Below are 25,872 nucleotides of genomic sequence, written 5' to 3'. Positions count from 1 at the left end.
CTGTTCTCCACTCTACGCTTAGAATCTTGCATAGCCATGTGCATAGTGAATTGGCATGTGATAACTATTTGGAGAATGGATGAATGAATGAATTATTAAACGTATGAATGAATGAAATACCTCTGCCTCCAGTACTGTCACCTTCCCACCCTGACTTTCCATGTAGGGTCATCTTTTCTACAGGACAATGCTATCTCTAAATTTAAGTGTGTCAATGGCTGCTTAATGCATTCAGATAAGGTGCAAAACTCTTCATGGGTATATAAGTTCCCTATGGCTGCCATAGCAAATTATATGGAAAGAATGAAAATATTTGTAAAGTATTTTAGGCAAGGAAGAAATAACAATTATACCCGTATTATGAATACAAATATGCAAAATATTCACAAATACAGAGAATAGCTCAAATGATAAAAAGATAAAAAACCACTCACAGGATAAAGTGAGAGAATTGTTGGGGGGTAATATTGTGAACTTTTTACCCATTTTCTTTCAGTTTTGTCCAAATATTCTTTGCAAAATAGAAGCAAACTGAGTCAAAACCCCATGATATGAGGAGCACACCAATTTGCATCTACTGAGCACATGCTACTTTAACAAAGAGCAAGATAACATTTTCCCTCAGAAAAAAGTGCTGATGTGAGTCACAGTGGGTTTGGCTTAAAATCAACTGCGAAGATTGCCCTGGGGGAATGTCTGCTCACCCCTCTCCCCCAAGTTTCTTCCCAAAATCCAACAGCAATAGTCTAACTCTCCCAAATATTTGCACTATGCAATTTTATTGCTTTCTCTCTATAAACTCTGTTTCTATAATTTCTTAGTTCTGCAGAATTTAAAATGTGTTTCTCCCTTTTAGCTGAAATCAGGTCAATTTTATTGGCCCTTAAAAATAGGTAGTTAGTTGGTTAGCAAGACTATGAAAAGGTATCAGATAACTCCAGGTTTATGGAAATAGCTTTAAATAGATTCCAAGTTTATGGAAGGACTGAATCTCAACCATGCTGACTGCAGCAGAAAGTGGAAATTAAGTCTTTCCTGAGGATGGTCGACAGTTTAATATAATTTTTAATGATGAAACATCTTTAAATTAGGAATGCAGCTATTTTGACCACAGAGGAAAATATATAATGCAAACCCCTGAAAGAATGAAGAATGAAAGTGAATTGAATAAGGAAAGATGAGAAGCAAAATAGCATCTCAACTTCTAAGATGATAAAAGTCTGTCCTCTGGGGACCCGTTTTCAAAAGTGTCCTCTACAATAACACCCTTTCCCAAACAGCAGTGGTGTTTGCAAATAAGTACCAATTACATGCCTTGATTACAGATTCAACCCAGGGTCTTATGTACCAGTGAGACTCAACACCCTTTTTATACCTCTATGCCCTTGCAGTGTTGGATAAAGGGCAGCTCCGCAGAATTGCAAGTAATTTTCTCTTGGGCAGGAAAACAGGAGAAACACATCTTTAAAGTCATAAATGTTACAGGAAGTGTCCAAGGGAGTGAGGTTTGCTGCTTTCTCTGCTTTCTCTTTCTCTTGCTTGGGCATGAGACAGCTCCTGACAATTAGAAGAGTGTGTGTGTGTGTGTGTGTGTGTGTGTGTGTGTGTGTGTATTTCTGTGTTTGGTTTTGTTTTTCCAGGTTCACCTAAATGCATTTATATCCAAATAGCATTCCATGCATATTATTTGTAATACACAGTCAAGGACAGGGTTTACTTTTGTTATTCCAGATCATATCCGACCTTTCCAGAGAAAGGAGGTGAAAACATCCCTGCTTTAAAGAATAGGCAAGAAAACCACAGAATTTAGAGTCTTTACTATTTGCCTGAAAGACAAACCGGAAGACCAATCTCCTGACTGGTAAGTTGGTATTCTTTCCATTAAACAGTGCTCAATATGTATAGAAATAACACTGGAGTCTTCTTTGAGTGCCAATTCTGGTGAAGCCAGTCTGGAGTGAGACCTGAGATTCTATATCTCTAATAAGCTCCAATGCTGCTGGTCCATGCACCACGCTTTGAGAAGCTAAGTATTAAATCACAGTAGCTAGCCAGAGCACATTACTTAATCATACTTTGGGCTGAACATGCTGAGGTGATCTAGTTTTTTCCAGGATAATTTTGTTTTCCTCTGGTGAGAGGGTCCCAGTTAAGGTGAGGAGAAAACAAAGGAATGGTAGAAAGTTAAGGTTTCTGAAGTAGTTAATACATGCCAGGTGCTGTGACAGACATCCGTTCATCCATTACATCACTTAATTCTCACTAAAGTAATGTATTATTGTCTCCTTTATATCCACCATGAAATATCCTTGGAGAGAATACGGGGCTTCCCCAAGATAGCCAATCCAAGCAACAGAGCAGGGATCCAACCCAGTTTTTCTGACTTAGAATCCTACCTGCGGTATATATTACAACATAATAAAGAAATTGTCTTTGCCGGGCACAGTGGCTCATGCGTAATCCCAGCACTTTGGGATGTGGCATGCTGAGGCAGGCGGATCACCTGTGGTCAGGAGTTCAAGACCAGCCTGGTCAACATGGTGAAACCCCATCTCTACTAAAATACGAAAAGTAGCTTAGCTGGGTGTGGTGGCGCACGCCTATAATCCCAGCTACTTGGGAGTCTGAGGTAGAAGAATTGTTTGAACCCAGGAGACGGAGCCTGCAGTGAGCTGAGATTGTGCCACTGCACTCCAGCCTGGGCAACAGATTAAGACTCCATCTCAAAAAAAAAAAAAAAAAAAAGAAAGAAAGAAAGAAAGAAAGAAAGAAAGAAAGAAAGAAAGAAAGAAAGAAAGCATCTTTAAAGTGATTAATACGCACCTTGATGACCTTCTTTATTTTTAATGGATTTTAATATTTCCAAGATGGAGTGTGTGCAATGCTTCTAGCAGCTGCATTACTGTTGACTGTGGATCCTCACACAGGAGTTCTCAGCTGGGAGGAGAATGTAGACACATTCCAATTCTAAGATGCAATTTTGGATGGATACCAAAATAACTTTTACTTTCATCCTTTTGGTATGGAAGATACAAATCTTTTAAAAGCTGGAGCCCAAAGAAATGTAAATATAGCTTATTCAGGTCTGACATTTCAAAAGAGGTCACCCCACCAGCAGTATCATCCCTGGTCTATTATCAGGTTTTCTGTCACTCATGGTGATTAAGGGTGATAAACAGTGCAAAGCACTTGGAGTAGGCCAGAGGGCACAAAGAGAGACGTAGTTCACTTAAAAAGGACCACATTTCCTGAGAATAGAAAAGGCCATTCACCCTCTGTGTCTTTGCTTCCAAAGAAGAAACAATTGTTCTTTCAGAGACAAAGCAGTCATCTCCCAGAATTCTGCTAGAATGTCATCTGGGGGGGAACAGTTAGTTACCCAGGCTAATGAACCTACTGCGTGGAAGAGTCACTGCTGTGGGAATCATCTGGCTCCCACTGTGATCCCCATTCCATCCTCTCAGACTGCTTTTAGATTGGCTTTGAAGTTAGTACAGAAGGGGATTATTTCACATAACAGAATGCTCTCCAGGTTAATCCATGTTGTTGCAAATGACATTTCTTTCTTTTTTCAGTTTGAATAATATTCCATTGTGTGTATATACCACATTTTCTTTATCCATTTATCCATGGATGGGTACTTAGATTGATTTCACTTCATTTATGCATGGGCTTTTAAAAATTCAAACTCATAGAAGTAGAGAATAGAAGGGCGGTTACCAGGGGCTAAGGTTTGGGGAGATTGAAGAGATGCTGGTCAAAAAATACAAAATTTTAATGAGGAGAAATAAGTCCAAGGGAGCTATTGCATGATAGCTAGTAACAATGCACTCTACACTTGGAAAATTGCTAAGAAAGTAAACCTTAAGTATTCTCACTAAAAATAAATACGTGAAATAATACATATGTTTATTAGCTTGATTGAGCCATTCCACAATACATGCATATTTCAAAACGTGTAGTACATTATAAATGTATATAACTGTTATTTGTCAACTTAAAAATAAGACAACTGGAGCTGCATGAGGTGGCTCATACCTGTAATCTCAGCATTTTGGGAGGCTGAGGCAGGTGGATCCTTGAGCGCAGGAGTTCTAGAACAGCCTGGGCAATGTGGCAAAACTCCATCTATATAAAAAATAGAAAAACTAGCAAGTCATTGTGGCATGCACCTGTAGTCCTAGCTACTCAGGAGGCTGATTTGGGAGGATCGCTTGAGCTCAGGAGGTCGAGGCTACAGTGAACCAAGATCTCACCACTGCACTCCTGCCTGGGTGACAGAGTGAGACCCTGTCTCAAAAAGAAAAAGAAAAGTTAAAAAAAGACAGGTGCCGGGCACAGTGGCTCATGCCTATAGTTGCAGCACTTTGGGAGGCCAAAGGGGGCGGATCATCTGAGGTCAGGAGTTTGAGACCAGCCTGACCAACACAGAGAAACCCTGTCTCTACTAAAAATACAAAACTAGCTGGGCGTGGTGGTGCATGCCTGTAATCCCAGCTACTCAGGACGCTGAGGCAGAAGAATGGCTTGAATCCGGGAGGCGGAGGTTCCCGTGAGCCAAGATCGCACCACTGCAATCCAGCCTGGGCAACAAGAGTGAAACTCCATCTCAAAAAAAAAAAAAAAAACAAAAAACAAAAAAACCGAACGCATGCAAACTTTTGAGGGATACAAAACATCCTTTTGTCAGAGCTGTCTTATTAGCTGTCTTATCTTCACTTCTATTCATGCTGAGTTGTATTTCCCAACATTGGAGATAGTCCCATACTCTTGTCCTTGCCTAGAAGAACAGTGTTGTTGGCCGGGCACAGTGGCTCATGCCTATAATCCCAGCACTTTGGGAGGCAGAGGTGGGCGGATCACCTGAGGTCGGGAGTTTGAGGCCAGCCTGACCAACATGGAGAAACACCGACTCTACCAAAAATACAAAATTAGCCGGGCGTGGTGGTGCATGCCTGTAATCCCAGCTACTCGGGAGGCTGAGGCAGGAGAATCGCTTGAACCCAGGAGGCGGAGGTTGCAGTGAGCCAAGATCACGCCATTGCACTCTAGCCTGGGCAATGAGAGTGAAACTCCATCTCAAAATAATAATAATAATAATAATAATAATAATAATAATAATAATAATGAACCAGTCTTGTTGTAATTGTTTGGTTTTTAGATCTGGCACTCTGCTGCTTCCTTGTCAACAGTGAAGCAAGAAAACCCATGCAAGCTCAAGATGCAATGGGTCAAGGGCTGGTTCTTTCTCCTTGTGATTTTGGTAATCTCTGTTTTCTTTCCTCTCTCCCCTTTTATACATACAGTATTTTCTCTTCAGTGTTTAGGTATAGACTTTGGATTCAACAATGTCTTCTGTCTTAGAAAAGCTCCCGAGGCATAGAAGTGCAATGGGAGTGAAATACAGGCAAGACAAATTTGTATCTCAATAATTTATAACTGTGATTAATTTTCTTGATTATTTCCCTCTCCAAGAAACACATTTTCAACATATGGTAAGGCTTTAGGGGAACAAACAAGCCAAAATTCAAAGTCCAGATCTGTAACAGAATAGTCATGTGAATTTCGGTATGTTACTCAAAGCTCAGTTGCATCTACTGCAAAATATGTATAATAATACCCCATCAGTTTGGCATGCAAATTATGTCAAAACTTCTAAATGCTTCAGTGGCTCATAATTCCCAGTAAGTTGTATTTATGTTGTCTAGGATGTATTTCACTGGAGGAATTATATACTCCAGATAAATAACACAATTTATATCTACAACATTCAGAGAATTTTGGAAGGAAACTTTACACCAATTTCAAATAATCCTCAACCTATGAAACTCTAAAGTGAGATTACCCCTCAGATTTATACCCACCAATTCTAATAGTTTAAAGAGAAAAGAAAAAAAGAAAAGCAAGTTTCCAGTACGGATTTCAAGACTAAATTAATTTCCTAAGCTGTTTCTGCAAAACATAGAGAAAATTCCACTCCATCATACAAGATTTTGACATTATTTCTCATTTTCATATCATGATAAACAGAGGACATGATAGTATTTGTACAATACCCTGGATTAAATGGATGAGGCTGCTTGTAGTGGAAAGAAATGGACTTGGGGGCCCAGTCAGCCTCATTTCCCATCTGTCAATCTCTAGGGATGACAGAACCAATCTTTTGGCCTACCTGTAACCTATCCAGAAATACCAGTGGTTGGAAGTTGGTACTCTCTGAACTAGGACACAGAAAACAGTATCATGCATGTATGGAATATGAAGCATGTTACTCTATTTGGAAATGGAGTTTAAATTAGAATAAATAGTAAATCAATTAATCAGTATATCTACTGATTTGGCCAATCATTCACTGCCTCCTAAACTTCTCACCCATTATATGAAAAGAAATAAGAACTTGTTTCTGCTCTATGGGCTTACAGTCTAGAATAGCCCTCTCCAATAGAAATATAATTCAAGCTTTAGATGAAAGTCATATATGTAATTTATAAACATAATGTAAAAAGTTATGTATAAATAATGTAGTCATATAAAAAGAAACAGATGAAATCAATTCTAACAATATATTTAAATTAACCTATTATACCCCAAATGTTTAAGTAACCCAATATCACACAATGAATTAAAAAATAACCCAGCATATTAGCCTCTCAACACATAATTAATATGAGTCACTGAGCTACTTTGCATTCTAGTTTTGTGCTAAGTCTTTGAAATTTGGTATTCACAGCTCAATTTGGACTAGCTGTAGTTTGGATGCTCAATGGCCTCATATGGGTAATAGCTACACAATTGAAGAGTTCAAGTCTGGAAAGATAAAGTTAGGCATGTAAACAAGTAAAGGCAATAGAAAGGCAGACAGAGCTGAGTGGGAAAGAGCTCCAAAGTAATCAGGAGCAAAACATAGAGTTTTACCTCCTACAATGCTCAGGAGCAGGCCCACTTTCCTTATTCAATTGTGTAAGAAGATATTGTGTTAAAGCCTTCTTTTAACAGTTCTAGAAATTATGAAAAAAAATCACTGTAAACATGATAAACTGTTACCCACAAAGCTGGTCTCCCCAAGGATGGGGTCTCTCTGTTTGGTGTCAGAAAGCCAATATACAAAACTGAAAGTGAGTGTCAAGCAGTGCAGGCTTTACTCAATCACCATGGAACTGAGACACAGGAGCATGACTCCTCCTGGACTAGTGAGGAGTGAATGGGTTAAAATATAGGGTTTTCTGATGAAGGTGTTGGACATTAAACGTGAGAGGAAGAATGTCTATGTCTTTTTCCAGAAATGGGTGGTGATATTGTTTGGCTGTGTGCCCACCCAAATCTCATCTTGAATTGTAGCTCCCATAATTCCCATGTGTTGTGGGAGGGACCCAGTGGGAGATAATTGAATCATGGGAGCAGTTTTCCCCATGCTGTTCTCATGGTAGTGATTAAGTCTGTAATGGTTTTATAAAGGGAAAGCCCTTTTGTTTGGCTCTTTGACTCTATCTTGCTGCTGTCATGTAAGAAGTGCCTTTCGCCCTCGCCCTCCACCATGATTGTGAAGCCTTCTCAGCCACATAGAACTGTGAGTTCATTAAACCTCTTTTACTTTATAAATTACCCAGTCTCTGGTGTGTCTTTATCAGCAGCATGAAAACAGACTAATACAGGTGATGAACTTCCTGGAACCAGAGTGCTGCCTTCCTTTTTGTCCTTTTCTGGCTTATTCTGGTTGTTGTCATGGCACATATCAACTGTCATGGCACTGTTGGAAGTAAGTGTCATTTAGCATGGAAATGAGATCGTAATGAAGCCTAAAGTCTTTTGACATCGTTTGGTCTGCTATCTTGGTTTTAACCAGTTTCAACTGGTCTGGTTACAAAGGAAACTTTTGATCACAGGCATCCTTTTTCTTCAAGGTAAGTGGAGTCAGAGCAGGGTAGAAATTCAGCTAGTCTGGTTTGCAAAGAAAAATTTTGATCGCAGGCATCCTTTTTCTTCAAGATAAGTGGAGTTAGGGCAGGGTAGAAATTCAGCTATGCCATATAGGCTTTACAGCAGATCACAGTAACATCTTATGTTTATTTGCTCTTTTTTATTTGGCCATTTATAGATTGCACTGCACATGTTTTAAAATTCCACAGGAATTAAAGATACAGTTTTTCATTTAGACGACTTCTGATCCCATCATATTCCTTTCAGTTGACGGGGCTGTGGCCGCTGCCCAGTGTGTGTTTCTCATCCAACTGTATAAAATCAGGCAATAAAAAGATGGGCCTCAGTGAGCTGAAAAGTCAGTGAGGGAGGTGAGGAGAAAGACAGACAGAAGTAGAGAGAGGTCTAACTTGACAAGACCTTCTATTTTAACAAACATAATCAAGATGGCTTAAAAACGATTAAACCTCAAATTCCACAGTCATTTCACTTTCAGATGATTTGCGGCTGTTGCCTCGTCTGGGAAAAACTGACTTAGTTATGGTCTTTGTGAACAGACAGCTTCTAGAACCAGACGAGGCAGCAGAATGAAGTGTAATTGACTAAGTGGCTCAAAGAAGGGGAGAAATGTAATTCAATAAATTAAAGTACTAAAGATATATGCAAAATTCACGGGCTTCTTATGCCTGGCATTGTAGGATAAGACTGTTCCTCATTTTAAAATTGGACTCTTTAGTAGGATTACTACTCAATATCAGCAGCAAAGAAGTTGGCTCTGGAACTGTAATTTGAGGTGTAAATTAAGGTGACCTCAACTAGGATGAAATACCTTTAAAGAAGCTGAGATATAAAATATGAGCTGTTTTCAGGAAACGGAAGACGATTGGGAGTTGTTGAAAATGGACCAACAAAAGTGAAAAGGGGAAATAAAGAAACAGATTACAGGACAAAAGCCTGAGCACCTAATTTAAAACAAAAATGGTTTCCTATGGTTTATGATGAGTGATAAACAGAGTCCACTGTGTGGCCATAAAAATATATCTTTAGCTCAGAAAATATGAGCCTCACTGTCAGCTTAATGTAGTGATTTAAGCTCACAGCCTTTCTCCTTGAAAGAGTTACAAGGCTAAAGTTACCAATCATTCTAAATGATGTGCCTTTGGAAATTATGAACTATGGCCAAGAGGCATTAGTTTTTAGTGCAACTTAATCATGAATTTACCTATTTCAAGTTATTGTTTAGTTACATATTTCTTAGCACAGCTGGAGTGGTAGAGTATTAATAGTTATAAAACTCCATTAAACTGGCATTAAACTTCTGAGAAAAACCCATAAAATTCTACAGAAAGCCCAACACTGGAGCTCTGCCTCCTCTGGCTCCAAGTCAACTTTATTATAATAAAGTCATTCAAAAGACTCAACAAGGAGCCAAGAGGGTCTATTGAGAAACCTCATGGTGTTATAGCAGGAAACCTCTGATTCACCTAGAAGACTAATGCACATACAAACCATAGGAAATTCTGAGATAAAGCTTTCTAAGAAACATTAAAATAGCAAATGGGGATGTTGATTCCATTATCATATGAAGCCAAGGCAAAAAAAAAACAAAAAGAAAGACAAGAAGAAAGAAAAAAACAGTGGTAAAATGACCTTTCACAATTCTTCCATAGAAAGTCTGCTCCCTGCATTTGGGCAGCAGAGACTCCAATCCCAAGGTCGTCATTTTATAAACATGCTCAGGAAAGAGCAGAATCACAAATCACTGATTGTCAAGCAGAGTTAAACAAAGTGCAGGAGCCACACTATTTTAAACGAGGAACACAATTGAGAGACCATCAGACTGGACGTTTGGAGTAAATAAAAATCCATTTCTGTCTCCGGGAATTTTCAAATAGGAAGATGGACGGAGGAAGGGGAGGACAACATTTCAGAGTGAGTATTAATATTAGGTGCTTTATAGCATTGCTACTCAAGCTGTAGCCAATGGGCCATCATTTACCTTCTCTGGGAGCTTGTCTGAAATTCAGAATCTCAGGCTCTTTCTTTTAGACCACAGCCCTTTTTACAAGATTCCAGATGATTTTTAAGCACAAGAAAATTTGAAAAGTAAAGCTTTACATTACTTTTGTGATTTTAGACATACAACACTTTTACCAGTTGTTACCCTCACTTCAGAGAGAGGAAAATAGAAGCTCTGTAGACTGTTCAAAGTTGCCCTGCCAGCCAGCTGTAGAAATGCAATTCCGACCTAAATCATTCAAATTCCTCTAAAGTCAAACATAAAAATATCAGCAAATTCAAATGAACAACAAACTATTCCTGAAGTTGTGTTTCATTTGTTCTAACTTGCTTTCCTTGTTTGCATGGAGTATGTAACAGTTGTGTAATAAAGGGTTGCTGGACTAGTAATTTATTTGTGGAGTGCCTGCTCTGTGTGAGACATTGTGTGTGAAAACAAGTAGTACGAGACAAAATCTCATACTTTGCTGGAACATTTGTCTGGGAAGACATGATACAGGCTTTTACAAAAAAAAAATATCAAGAGTGGACAGTTCTTTGTGTTGAGTACAGCAGACAAGAAGTGCTTCCCAACGGCATTGGAGTGTCCATTGCAATTCACATCAATCAACGTAGGCTAGAGAGCAAACAAGTGATGTAAGTGTTCAACAAATATTAGCAATTTATATAATTGTCATTGTTAACTTTCCCAGAGGTGGGAACACCATATTTATTCTGGAGACAATGGGAGGGGTGGTCTTGCTGGTGGACAGGGTGAATGTGAGGAGAGAAGTTTTGAATAAACTTTAAAGGCTTTGTTGTGAAAAGTCAGGCAGTTCGATGAGTTGAGACAGTATTCTGTAGGCAGTGGTGAGAGGGTGACTATCATAATGAAAGAGGAGCCTTCATATGCATCTTAATATATTAGTCATTACTGGAAAATTGGATCATTCCTAAGATTTTGGGCAGTCTTATGAAAAATAGCTCTTATGAAAAAAAAAATTGTCACTGGATAAGTGCCCCAGACAAATTTCTGATAGGGTAAAACTAGGCATTGAACCTACTCCAGAAGAAATGAAATCTCTCTCCCTGGTTTCTAATGGGTGTTCACATAACTTTCAGTAAGAAGATGTTTCTCGGTGAAACCCTGTCTCTACTAAAAATACAAAAAATTTCTGAGAGTTAAGAAAATGCAAGTCCATTTTGTAGCTTGTCAGAATAATAGCTACTTAACCAATTACTGCTCTTTTACCCTGACCATGATCTGTCTTGCTGAACATTCTAAAACATATAAAACCTTGAGGTGATGGCAGCAGAATGATTTGATAATGGGTCTTGTATAGAATCAAAATGTTCTGGAGTGGTAGATTAAAGAAGGATATGGATACCGTGTTTTTCTCTTCTCTATGAGGTAGAGTCTAGTTTCTCTTACCTTGAGTCTGAGATGACCTGAGTGATTTGTCCATAAATGGACCTAGTAGCAACTGATACTCTGATAAGAACTGTTGCAGCTTCCAATATGGCCTTTTAGAACTCTCTGAGAGCCCTGAGATGTCAAGTAAGAAGTTTATCTGATACTTCTTGTTGGAGAAGCCAAATGGAGGTACTCTGATTGGCAGTCCCAGCTGAGTCAACTAGACAAGCCTTCCAATCATTCCCTGCATCCAAGGTACCAGACATGTAAGTGAAGGTATATTGGACCCTACAGTTCATTGATGGCTAAATATTTTTAAGTTTCCTTTGCTGTTGTCACTCAATTTCAATTTTTGATTTACAAAATTATGAAATATATGTCTTTTTTTTTAAGCCAGATAGTTGGGGGGGTTGTTTTGTACAGAGATAACTGGAACAGCTGGTACATCCAAATCTGTTCATTAGGAAACGTTTACTCCAGATCTAGTTTAATCATTATGGTCATAGTGAAAATCAAATGACTTCAATAAGGAATGGATCTACTTTGCAAGCATGTCAAGAAATTTCAGAAATGTATGAATTGATTGTGCAATAAACAACTAGTCAAGAATCCCAACCTTTGGTCCTTGCCAAATTTGCATTTATAGTAGGAGATTATTGCCCTCTCTACCCAAAAATGGAGCAAAGCAATATTCGCAGCAAGAAGCTACTAGTCTATGCAGATGATTTAAACTTCTGCTTCTAACACTCCCTGTGTGCAAAGAGCACCCTGAGTGTTCCAAAGCAATTACTACAAAGATAACTGCAGATGAAATAAAGCACAGTGTTGGATTTATCTTCATGTACCGTTTTCTACATAGTAAAATGTCTCCCATTTATCTCTGTTCCTTTGACATTAGATTGATCAGTTAACTAGCTTTAGAAGCAAAAGATCAACCAGCTGACAAATTGTTCCCCTTGACTTCAAAGCACACACAGGACTAAATTTTAGGACTAATGATTTTAAATCACCTTTCTTGTTACAACAAAATGCATGATGCAACTTAATCAAATCTCTAAGCAATTTGTAAAACAAGGTTTGTTTGTGTGTGTCAGAAGCATTAGGGTAATGAATGGATGTGGAGTGAATGGGGGTAGTAGTGTCTTCTATGTGTACCACGTGTAGGATTCTATTGAATTAAATAGATGTCTTTGTTAATGAAACAACCACATAAATGGACCCAGCTATAAATTAAGCAGACCTCATTAGCCTGCCTTTCTAGGGCAAATGAGTTCCTTTTTGTGGACAAGTGTGAAATAGGTTCTAAGATTTAATGTAATAAGAAGAAATTGGAACTTTTTACCCGGTGAAAGCAAAGCACCCGATGATTTAAATGTGATTCATCCACCAATTTTGGCTCATGTTCAGATAATTGAATATTAATAATAATACTATTATTATTTGTTTGTAGTGAAATATTAGTAATGTTATGGTGTTTGTAATTATTATTGTTAACATTCGCAATTACACCTTCTATTTAAGTCAGTTTTCTTAAAATAATAGGAAATACAAACAACTTTGAGAATCTAATAAAAGTTAGGAACTTTTCCCTGAAGAAAAGAATGCTCATATGCAGAGAAACACTCACAATATCAAAGGGGTTATGCATGCCTTATGTTCAGGTAAGGACCACCAGAGCCCATTCCAGGGGTGGTTTGGTTTCCAGATAGAGAATCTTAAGATAAGAGCATAAACTGAGCTAGGCCTATAATACAGCATCTATTTCACTGATCACTTCAACAGTTCCCATGTTTGGTGTTACTATCCTCATTTTAGTGTTGGGAAAATTGAACCTCCAGGATGAAGAAGTGAAAAATTTGAATTTCATATTTTTCTGCTTTCAAAGCCCTTGGTATGTTCAATCATGTAAATTAATTTCTAACCCTTCCTAAAATGGCTATTGAGGTAAGGGTAGGGATGGATAATGCACCCTCCTTTAATTCCCAGGTACTGGAGAACTGTCATGTTTCAACCAGTCAATACGTGTGTTTGTGTGTGTGTGTGTGTGTGTGTATGTATACATTCCCATCTCCATGCATATGTGTCATTAGTAAACATTTGAGAGAGGACTGTAGTCTATCAATTACCTGTTCAAACTGGTTAAGTTGTTTCCTTTCCTATAGATCTTATTTTTCTCATGTATTAAAAACAAAGGTGTTGAATATTTCAAGCCCTGTGCAAAAGTAACACTGCAAGAGTTTACAAATATAGTTTCGGGTACAGGTGAGAAAGGAAGGAAGAAAGTAGAAAGAGGAGGAAAGAGTGAACCAGGGGTTTGTAGAGAATGCAATGGGAAAAAAAGGCTTAACAAGGAAGAAAATGAGATTTATCCAAGGAGTATGCTGTGTTCTTTCTTTCCTTCAGAAATACACCTCTTCTCAGACATCCTTCGCATCATTGCAAGCATCCCTCTTTCACTGACAAAACGGCATTTACTCTGAGAAACAGAAATGGAGTCAGTCTTTGAAAATGTTTTCTACCTTATGATACTAAGCCTAGTATCTGGACCACAGTAAGCATACTTTCCTCCTATATTTTGCCATAGCAATACTAGAGATATACATCTATATGTTGGTTAATTTCATAATGAATGCACACTCTCTATCATGGACTTTGCTGAAGATATTATACAGTGTAGTTCCCCTTGGTGATTTACAGTTATTTGCTTTCCATAAGCTCTTTTCTAAAGCTAGTTTTCATTACAATTATCGTAATAATTATATATATTTGTGGAAAAAAATTAAACACTTCAGAATGGAAATGAATTAAACAATAAAAGTCACTCTATGAATCTTTTCACCAGTTTCATTCCCTAGAAGCAAGACTATTAAGAGTATCTTGTGTATATAGGCCAATCTATCTATGTGTCTATTTGATCGACCTATTTCTTCTTTATCATCATAGTCTACACATCTGACTAAAAATGATGGTTTTTTATAAACAAATATATTAGTAAGTAAATATAAATTCTCCAACATTTTAAGTTAAATACTTTAAAAAATTCCCATCCTTACACAAAAAGATCTGCTTCATTCTTTTTATTGGTTGCATAAAATTCTGTTATATATAATGCCATCATTTATTTGACCCACTATTGATGGATACTTAAAACATTTTTTAGAATTTTGCTATTACCAACAAACATCTTTGTATGAATACCTTTGTACCGCTGGGTAAGTGAATGTATTGTGCACATTCAAAAAGTTGCTGGGTCAAAAATATATGTGTGTGAAATGTTGACAGATATTGCTAAATTGCCTTACAAAATGGTTGCATCAATTTTCACTGCATTTAACCATGTTGAGCATTGTCTGTTTCCCACTTGGTCAAAATGCAGCATTACCAACTATTTTTTTTGACATAGTGATATTAGTAAATTATGGCATCTTAACAATTTCTAGGGTTTCTTCACAAACATTATTAATGCATTCCCCTTTCCCTCACCTCTTAATAGTTGTCAAAAATTTCTGCTTCTATTTTCAAATCATTGTTTTAGGACAATGCATTACTTCTGAGGCACCAGTTATATTTGCTGATTATAATTTACACAGGAAGAATTACCCTTTTGGATCTTACAATTTCCATATTACTCTCTCTCGTCTCCCATTTATTTATGCTATTGCTTGCTAATATATTCATTTATATTCCATCCATTTCCAAGGCTGATTTGAAGTGGCATATGATAAAATAGTAGGCATAAAGAAAAATAGCATTGAAATGGAAGGAAAAAATATCCTCAAAAATTAATATTGTGACTTTAGCAGTAAATCTATCTCTCGGCGTCCTCGATATTAAGGCCAAAAGCAGCAGTCAATTTTTGATTAATGCATAGCCTATAGAAAGAGAAACCATGTCAGTTAATATGGAGATAAGCATTTTTCCCATTCCTCAATTATTTAATGAATGTTTCAGGTGGATACAAACAATAGAACATTCAGTGTCCTCCAAAATTATTGGTCACAGAAAAGAAACAGAGATTTTCTTTATAGGACTTCTTTTAAAAAGAGAGAGAACTATAACCTGAAAACACCATTCACAAAAGATATTGCTGGCACAAGACAGGGATGCCCTCTCTCACCGCTCCTATTCAACATAGTGTTGGAAGTTCTGGCCAGGGCAATCAGGCAGGAGAAGGAAATAAAGGGTATTCAATTAGGAAAAGAGGAAGTCAAATTGTCCCTGTTTGCAGACAACATGACTGTTTATCTAGAAAACCCCATCATCTCAGCCCAAAATCTCCTTAAGCTGATAAGCAACTTCAGCAAAGTCTCAGGATACAAAATCAATGTACAAAAATCACAAGCATTCTTATACACCAACAACAGACAAACAGAGAGCCAAATCATGAGTGAACTCCCATTCACAATTGCTTCAAAGAGAATAAAATACCTAGGAATCCAACTTACAAGGGATGTGAAGGACCTCTTCAAGGAGAACTACAAACCACTGCTCAAGGAAATAAAAGAGGATACAAACAAATGGAAGAACATTCCATGCTCATGGGTAGGAAGAATCAATATTGTGAAAATGGCCATACTGCCCAAGGTAATTTACAGATTCAATGCCATCCCCATCAAGCTACCAATGACTTTCTTCACAGAATTGGAAAAAACTACTTTAAAGTTCATATGGAACCCAAAAAGAGCCCGCATTGCCAAGTCAATCCTGAGCCAAAAGAACAAAGCTGGAGGCATCACACTACCTGACTTCAAACTATACTACAAGGCTACAGTAACCAAAACAGCATGGTACTGGTACCAAAACAGAGATATAGATCAATGGAACAGAACAGAGCCCTCAGAAATAACACCACTTACCTACAACTATCTGATCTTTGACAAACCTGAGAAAAACAAGCAATGGGGAAAGGATTCCCTATTTAATAAATGGTGCTGGGAAAACTGGCTAGCCATATGTAGAAAGCTGAAACTGGATCCCTTCCTTACACCTTATACAAAAATCAATTCAAGATGGATTAAAGATTTAAACGTTAGGCCTAAAACCATAAAAACCCTAGAAGAAAACCTAGGCATTACCATTCAGGACATAGGCGTGGGCAAGGACTTCATGTCCAAAACACCAAAAGCAATGGCAACAAAAGCCAAAATTGACAAATGGGATCTAATTAAACTCAAGAGCTTCTGCACAGCAAAAGAAACTACCATCAGAGTGAACAGGCAACCTACAAAATGGGAGAAAATTTTCGCAACCTACTCATCTGACAAAGGGCTAATATCCAGAATCTACAATGAACTCAAACAAATTTACAAGAAAAAAACAAACAACCCCATCAAAAAGTGGGCGAAGGACATGAACAGACACTTCTCAAAAGAAGACATTTATGCAGCTAAAAAACACATGAAAAAATGCTCATCATCACTGGCCATCAGAGAAATGCAAATCAAAACCACTATGAGATATCATCTCACACCAGTTAGAATGGCAATCATTAAAAAGTCAGGAAACAGGTGCTGGAGAGGATGTGGAGAAATAGGAACACTTTTACACTGTTGGTGGGACTGTAAACTAGTTCAACCATTGTGGAAGTCAGTGTGGCGATTCCTCAGGGATCTAGAACTAGAAATACCATTTGATCCAGCCATCCCATTACTGGGTATATACCCAAAGGACTATAAATCATGCTGCTATAAAGACACATGCACACGTATGTTTATTGTGGCATTATTCACAATAGCAAAGACTTGGAACCAACCCAAATGTCCAACAATGATAGACTGGATTAAGAAAATGTGGCACATATACACCATGGAATACTATGCAGCCATAAAAAAGGATGAGTTCATGTCCTTTGTAGGGACATGGATGAAATTGGAAACCATCATTCTCAGTAAACTATCGCAAGAACAAAAAACCAAACACCGCATATTCTCACTCACAGGTGGGAATTGAACAATGAGATCACATGGACACAGGAAGGGGAATATCACACTCTGGGGACTGTGGTGGGGTGGGGGGAGGGGGGAGGGATAGCATTGGGAGATATACCTAATGCTAGATGACGAGTTAGTGGGTGCAGCACACCAGCATGGCACATGTATACATATGTAACTAACCTGCACAATGTGCACATGTACCCTAAAACTTAAAGTATAATTAAAAAAAGGAAAAAAAAATGCAAAAATAAAGACACATTGAAAATTGGTGCAAAAAAAAAAAAAAGATATTGCTTATAAGACAGAAGCAGCTTAGCTATCACTGTTAGATATTAACTTGCATATACATCATTTTATTATATTTAATGTATTCCTTAAATGCATAGGCTCACTGCTATTGTTGTATTGACTTTTAGGTCTGAAGAGAAAAAATGTGAGATATGTTTAATTGTTTGAGCACAGGAATGTCGATGATAATTATGATAAAGATAATTATGATTTACTCTCTTACAAATTTTAGCTGCCCTTTTTGTCACTTGCATCAGTATTAATTTTTTCCTCACAATGACACAAGAACTTCAGATAAAGCAAGTGAAAGAAATTTGGGAGCACAAATAACATTTCCCAGCATTTAATTCAGTTCAATCCCATCTACCAACTGAAAGACATCATGGTACCAATTCATCAAGCCCTTTGTATGTATTATCTTTATGAGACATATCTTATGTTCTCTAATCACATGGGTCTCAGTGTTCTCTTATGAATGCCCTGATCTGTTTTTCAATATATTTATCTTCTGATACTTTTCTCTGCACTGGTTGAGAAAAATGTTGGTATCAGAGTCAATAGCATCTGTAGGAAAAACTGGGGAGGCAATCCTAGATAAATCAAACTCAATCATTCCACTAAATGGGATTTTTTTTTTTGAGACAAGATTTTACCCTCACCCAGACTGAAGTGCAGTGGCCCAATCATATCTCACTGTAGCTTCCAACTCCTGGTGTCAAGGAATCCTCCTGCCTCAGCCTCCCAAAGTGCTGAGATTACAGCCTTGTGCCAAGCCCAAACAGATATTTAAGCTCCACCAATTTCTACCCACTGCACTCATTGGACAGTGTCCAAACTCTGATCCACCCCTTCCATTTATTTATTACCATCCTCAGCAGCACTTGAGGACCAATTATTCTGAACTACTTGCTATCTGAATACCCACAACATTCCTTGCCTTCTAGATTTTCCTCCTGCTCACTTTTGAAAGAATTCCCATTGAATGAATTATTGTTCTCCAAAAACATTCTATGCTTAAGCAATACTTTATTTTTCACATACGTTTATTGTTTTCCTCACCCTCCCAAGAAAGAAACTGTCTCTTTATTTTGAAAGAATAGGAGGCCTCCTAGCACAGGAACATGCTTCTGCCTGCCATAGTACCCTGGATCTGCTGAGCTCAGATGCTTGGGGTGTGCTTCAGAAATGCCTCTGAGTTGCTACAGCAATTGCTGTCCTCACTTCCTGCCAGAACAGTCTACACCTCCTCCTCCATCATTTTCTTTCCCAGGCTGATGAAGACATGTCTGAGCTCTGCTCTCATGACAATCATTCCCCTCCTTTATTTTTCAATAAATATATAGAGTTATTTCAAATCTTTTGGTGTATGACATAGATTGGTTTTATAGTTTTTAATGAAGTAAAATAGAAACTTCTAAATACAGCAGTGTCTATGGGGAAAAAAGCCATGAGAAAAAAATAAGGTAATTGGCAGAACTATATTTGCTTGAAGGAATTAAATGAAAAGCATGGCATCATGATCAATCAGATAATGGTTTCTATCATACCTTGTAAAACTCTAATAGACTTAATCATCTCTTCCAACAGATGAACATATATATATATATATATATATCTGTGCCTTAGTTTGTTTGTGTTGCTATAAAAGAATACTTGAGGCTGAATAGTTTATAAAAAAAAGGGATTTTATTTGGCTCATGGTTCTGCAGGCTGTACAAATTGCATGGTGCTAGTGTCTGGGGAGGGCCGCACTCAAAGTTCTACTCATGGTGGAAGGAGAAGGGGAGCAGGCATCATATGGTGAGAGGAAGGAAGCAGGACAGAAAGCATAGGAGGTGCCAGGGTCTTTTCAACAACGTGTTATTAAAACTAAGAGTGACAACTGACTCACTCTTAGGAGAATGACACCAACCCATCCATGAGAAACCTACCCTCATGATCCAAACACCTCATACTAGTCCCCATCTCCAATATCAGGGATCAAATTTCCACATGAGGCTTAATGGGGTCAAACGAATCATATCCAAACCATAGCCATTTGTATCTATATCTATATTGATATATATCTATATCTAATTTATATCTTCCTATATAAATCTATCTAAGAATGTAAGAGTGTGCGTGCGTCTGTGTGTGTGTGTGTGTGTGTGTATTTAGCATCATTTTTCTTGGATTAGTAAGCATTCAGTAAATATTACTTTTCTTTTGTTGTTACATAGTTTTTATTTCATAATCATAAACTTAACTCTGCAATCCGCTAGAGGTGGAGCAGACTAAGGAAAATGTGGAACCAAAAGAACTTCAGCAAGAACACAAAGATTATAGGATATTTTGAGCAAATGGAGTGGAGGAATGTTCTCTTGGCTATAAAAAAATTAGTCTGGTAGTTAAAACATTAGTGAAATTTATTGGAGTTGTCCACAGTTGTCAATCGTGGTCTTCTTTCTGGTTTTGCCATTCCAGAAAGCAAAGTGCGCCATGGCTTCCAAGATATTCAAGCCCTCTTTTGTTTTGCCAAAGACTGCACTCTTGCCATCCAACCACACAGTTTTGGCAGTGCAGATGAAAAACTGGAAACCATTTGTGTAGTGTCCAGTATTTGCCACGGACAAGGTGCCAGGTCTTGTATGCTTCAGGATGGAGTTCTCATCATCAAACTTCTCCCAGTAGTTGGACTTGTGCCAGTGTCATCATGACATGTGAAGTCACCACTCTGGCATATAAACCCTGGAATAATTCTGTGAAAACAGGAACACTTATAGCCAAATCCTTTCTCTCCAGTGCTCACAAAATGAACATTTTCTGTTGTCTTTGGAACTTTGCAAACAGCTGGAAGGAGACATGGCCCAAGTGCTCACCATTGACTACAAAGTCAAAGAACAAGGTGGAGGTGACCATCACTGGCAGTGGTGACATCAGTGGAAGTGGCATCTGCAAAGTGCCAACAAATATTTTAAACAAACAAACCAATAAATTAATATTTCTTAAACCGATAAAGAATGAAAACTTTCCAGCCACTCATCAGGCATTTGTTCATAACTGCTTGGTGTCATTCATGGTGAGAGATTTTGCTGACACAATGATAGCTATGAACAATCCCTGCTTCCAGAAGCCTATGGTGCAGCAGGAGAGGTTTGTACCCACATTCATGGCATAGTGATGGAGCGTGTTGGTGCCAGAACAGAGATACACTGAGGCCTTTCTGAAGGGATCCAGAATGGAACATCTTCAACTTCATGTGTGTTCAAGATGGCCTTCATAAAGGAAGTGACAAACATATTCAGGTATCTGAAAGTTGAACACACACTGAGGCTTACACTGGACAGAAGACAGAAGGGTAGTGTCGTCCCTGACCCTGAGGCCTTAAATCCCTATTGGGAAGTGAACACACTGACAGATTTTCACATACAAAAAAGAAATAAACAAACCCATTTAAAACTATGAGTGGTTGATTTATGTGACCACTCCTATGGATGCTTGCATACAAACAGGACACACAGAAGGATAATCTGAAATAGAAATATATTAGACATAAGGATTAACTGCATGATATTTACTAGTAAAAAGCTAAAACACTAATTTAAATTTAAACTGTTAACTCTGAAAAATAATGGAGGGGAGAGCCAATTGGAGAGAAGGCAATGAGCAAAAAAATCCAAGAGCCTCGGGATTAGATAAAATTTAAAAAATGTCTGACTGGAGAATGACATACTTTTATAATCTCTTCACTTCTCCAGACATCCTCTATTTGTTACAAAGCTATCCCAGTCCCCAGTCTTGTGGTGTCTGGACCCTTGGGGTCACTTCCTAGCTGGTGACTTGCTTACACTCTGGCCTGGCCTCACAATGTGTAAGCCTCATTGAGCGATCCTTCTAGAACGTTAGCCAGATTATGTAACTCTCCTTTTCAGAAACTTCCAACCACTTGCTCTCTTGCACATAATTAATTCTGATGTCCTCATCCTGGCTTCTAAAATAGATGACCTGGCCCCTTACTAACGCACTGGTCTCATCTCCCACCTCTCTTCCTAGGTAGCTCTAGTCACACAGCCTGTGATCATTTTGAAATGTCTGAACCATACTCCCCTTTCAGGACTGTTGCATTGCTCTTCTATATATCCATGTGTCCTGCACCCTCTCTTCATTTAGGCTTTGCTCAAAATATCCTTTTTTCAAAGATTGTTTCTCCAAATGCCCTTATGAAATAGCATGCTTCTCAATGCTTTAGTTCCTTGCCTGCTTTACTTATCTTCATTCATTTATTTTGTTTCCTCTAACTAAAATGCAAGCTTCATGAGAGTGAGAAATATTTCATAAATAACTATTCCCTGTGCTTAAAACAGTGCCTTAAATGTGGTAGACACTCAATAGATATACATTGAAGAAATGAACAAATACTTTTCAGAGCCCTTACTATGTAATATGCATTATCAAAATAAATCATAAAAATTCAAGAGAAGGGTATAATATTCAGTGCTTCTCAACAATTTAGACATACAGCTCTTTTGCAGATTATTTCCCATTTATCCCTCTCTTCAGCAACCATTTACCTATAATGTTATTATCTGCCTACCACGGAACCTATCATGCTCTGAACACACTTTGGAAATTGCTGTTCTAACAGATACCAAAGGAAGGGAACTATATTTACTTTCAGGCCTGAAATAAGTCAGAGCTAAAAGGAGTAAAAGTGGTGTGCAGATCTATCTCAATGATAGTCCAAAATTGTGGGTGTGTGTGTGTGTGCGCGCATTTGCATGAAGAGGGGACTCTGGGCTCTGAGATCCACAGGAAAAAAAAAAAAACAGAAAAATATGGCTGAAGTCACTGAACAAACTCATCAGAAAAAAGATTAGATTATTATAGAAAACAATGCTTAAACTGCTAAAATGCAAATTGTGATAGTTAATTTTATATGTCAACTTGACGGGGCCATCGAATGCACAGATATTTCGTTGAAAATTATTTCTGGTTCCAACACAGAGATGAGAAATGTTTGAGATGATCGATATGCTAATTACTCTGATCTGGTCACTATATATTATAGTGAAATTATATTATATTATTATTATATTATATATAATACATATATTATATATATAATATATATAGTGAAATTATATTATTATAGTACTGAAATATCACTATGTGCCCCATGAATATGCACAATTATTACTTGTCAATTTAAAAAATCAAAATAACCTACCAAATCAAGGATAAAATAAAGATATTTTCTAACAATAAATTATCTTGGATGTGTCTGCAGATATTTTTAGGTGAGATTAACTTTGGGTTGGTAGACTAAGCAAAGCTGATTTTCCTCCCCAGGGTGAGTGGGCCTTAACTAATATGTTGAAGGTCTAATAGAAAAGAAGGCTGAGTAAGAAAAACTTCTTCCTCTCTGCCTGATTGTCTTTGAGTTGGGACATCAGTGCTCCTCTGCCTTTGCATTTGGACTTGGACTAGAATTTTACCATTGGTTCTTCTGGGTCTCCAACTTGCTGATTCCAGATCTTAGGATTTCTCAGCCTCTGTAATGCATGAGCCAATTCCTTATAACTAAATCCCCCACGCTCTCTCTCTCTATATGTATGTATGTATATACACACACATGCAGACATACATGAGGACTTTAAAAAGGTTCATGGGAAATGGAGTTAAAACATAAAGATAGAAAGTATAAACTTTATTTCTCAACCTAAGTTCCATCAAGTTCAAGACACTTTTGTAAGCAATGACACCAGCTGTGTAGTGCATCCCTAAAGAACTGAAAGTCCTAGGAATTTGATCACATTAATGTAGTCTTTTTTATATTATTAACTGAAGAAAAATAAGTGTCCTTTACAGATAATTTAAGATTAAGAACAAAAAGATGTTAGAAGGAGAAAAATCAGGACTGTAAAATGAATGCCTAGTAATTTTCCATTGACACTTTTGCAAAATTGCCATTGTTTGATAAGAGGACAAAGCCGGAGCTTTATTGTGGTGGAGCAGGACACCCTGGTTGAGAATTTTATGGTCATTTTCCTGCTAAACATTTGGCTAAATTTTTCAAAACACTTTCTTCATAAGCAGATGATATCATTCTTTGGCCCTCCAGAAAGTCAACAAGCAAAATGACTTGAGCATCCTAAAATCTGTTGCCATGACCTTTGCTCTTGACCAAACCACTTCTGCCTCTCTGTAGCCATTGTTTTGACTGTGCTTTGCCTTTCTGATGATACTGGTAAAGCGATGTTTCATCTGTTACTATTCTCCCAAGAAATCCTTTAAGATCTTGATTGAACTTACTGAAAATTTACATTGAAAGCTTTGCTCTTGTCTGCAGCTGATGTGGGTACAGTAGTTTGGGCACTCAAGTGGAAAGTTTGCTCAACTTTAATTTTTCCATCAGAATTATGTATGCTGAATCAGTTGAGATGTCTATGGTGTTGGCTGCTGTTTTTGATGTTAATCATCAGTTCTTTTCAATTAGGGCATAAAGAAGACTATTTTTTTCTTGCAAATTGATGTGCATAGTCTGCCATTGCAGGCTTCATCATCAACATAATCTTATTCCTTTATAAAATGAGTTATTGATTTGTAAACTGAAATTGCTAATTTATTTGGGGCATTGTTCCCATAAACATTTTGTAAAGCATCAAGATTTCACCATACTTCCACCGCCAAGTTTCCCCATGAATTTGATGTTTGTTCTTGCTTCAGTATTAGCAGAATACATATCGCTTTGATAGGGGCTCTTCTCAAACTGCTGTCCTGTGCTTCTGAGTGCCTCAAAGTAGATCTTGTTCATGTATGTTATAACAAACTAGTACGAGTTTATTTAAGTGCAAAAATATTGAAATTTATGCACAGTTTTTTCATAATATACATTTTCCATGAATTTTTGAAGTCCCCTCGTGTGTGTGTGTGTGTGTGTGTGTGTGCACGCTTATGGATGTATGTGAATCTCTCTCTCTCTTTCCTATTATTTCCACTTCTCTGGGAAACCCACACTAATAGAGAAATTAAGAAAAGGAGAAAATAGAGCAAAAGACATCCTCACAATGGATTGAATCCACAACTCTGAGAATTTTAAATCTCTATCCAGTGAAAAGTTGAAAATCCCCGTAAATACTCTGTAGCCCTGTAGCCCATCACTTCTCATTCCAGACAGAAGTGATTTCTGAGTGCCATGGTTCTTTCAATATTATCTAGATTCTGGTCAGAGGAGAAATGCTAATGAGATAGGAAAGGGCTCAGGGAATGGGCAAGAAGAAGAGGAAGAAGGGGAAGAGAATGAAGATGGAGAAGGTGAAGGGAGGGAGCAGGACAATCCAGCAAAGGCCAGGCAGTTTCCTGCTCATTTTTCTCCTGTCAGTTTCTTAGCTTACTTTTCCAAAACAAATGGTTATTCTCAAAATTTATTTTTTCCTCCTCAGGAGACCCAAATAAAACTTTAGGGTTGGGAAGAGGGAGATTGCCACTTAGTTGGCGTGTAAACACCTCTGATTCCATAGTGGCCCCTCTATCTATCATATCTTAATCACCATGGTGTTAATAAGATAATTTGATGCTGAATTATAAATATGAATGACAAGAGGAAAGCAAGGCTTGGTGTTAGGGAAGTAGGTACGTGGGGAAGGCACTTGGCCCAGAGGAGAGCAGGGCCAGATGGACCCGGATGGATTACGTGCCAGGCTCACCATGGTCCCACCGCTCTGTGGAGTGGGATGCCCAGAGCAGGGACACCAAATTGCAACTGATCAGACTGTGAATCTGGGTTCTTTCAAATAGCCTTGTGACCTTGCACATTTCTTGCATTCTCTGTGACTTGTATTTTATGTAAGCTTTGAGATGAGGATAATGATGCCTACCATTTATATTGTGCCATGACTATTAAATAGCATAAATACATGAGGTACCTAGGATGTGGATGGAGTATATTTCCTATTCAATAAACGTTAATTCATCCTTTCTTTATGGAAAGAATATTTTCTTTCACTTGTTCAATTATTAATTTATTCAAAAATATTTACTGACCATCTGTAGGCACTGTTTAGAGCACTAATGATAAAATGATGAGAGAAAGAAGAAAAGCAAAATCCAACTGTGTTTACAACAACACATTATTATTATTGGAGTTGCATCTTCTGTTTCTGAAATTGTTGAGTTTCCTAAAGGCCTAAGATTAGGAGATGGTCATTTCACTTTAATGGTGAGAAATGGCTCCATACCTTCACGTTGTTATTTCTTTTATCTAAAATACTTCCTTCATTCTTGTTTTTCCTGAATGTTTTTCAGAGTTCCTCTCAAGACTGTTATATATACCAGTGCTTAACA

At 37.7% G+C, this 25,872-nt stretch overlaps 2 long non-coding RNA genes across 2 annotated transcripts in view; one reads left to right on the top strand and one right to left on the bottom strand.

The window, feature by feature from the left end:
- LOC117976252 (uncharacterized) overlaps nucleotides 1-2,936 on the bottom strand; it is a 69,728-nt gene extending 66,792 nt beyond the window's left edge. The window contains exon 1 of the long non-coding RNA XR_010110371.1: nucleotides 2,824-2,936. This is a non-coding gene — a long non-coding RNA (uncharacterized LOC117976252). The remainder of the gene's footprint in view (nucleotides 1-2,823) is intronic.
- LOC117976251 (uncharacterized) overlaps nucleotides 1-25,872 on the top strand; it is a 60,978-nt gene that overhangs the window by 7,142 nt on the left and 27,964 nt on the right. The window contains exons 2-3 of the long non-coding RNA XR_008621421.2: nucleotides 1,732-11,595; nucleotides 13,733-13,880. This is a non-coding gene — a long non-coding RNA (uncharacterized LOC117976251). The remainder of the gene's footprint in view (nucleotides 1-1,731; nucleotides 11,596-13,732; nucleotides 13,881-25,872) is intronic.

This window comes from Pan paniscus, chromosome 18 (assembly GCF_029289425.2).
Source record: "Pan paniscus chromosome 18, NHGRI_mPanPan1-v2.0_pri, whole genome shotgun sequence".
Taxonomy (NCBI): domain Eukaryota; kingdom Metazoa; phylum Chordata; class Mammalia; order Primates; family Hominidae; genus Pan; species Pan paniscus.
The sequence above is the reverse complement of the archived record's forward strand: the minus strand, read 5'-3'. Positions and strand labels throughout refer to the sequence as shown.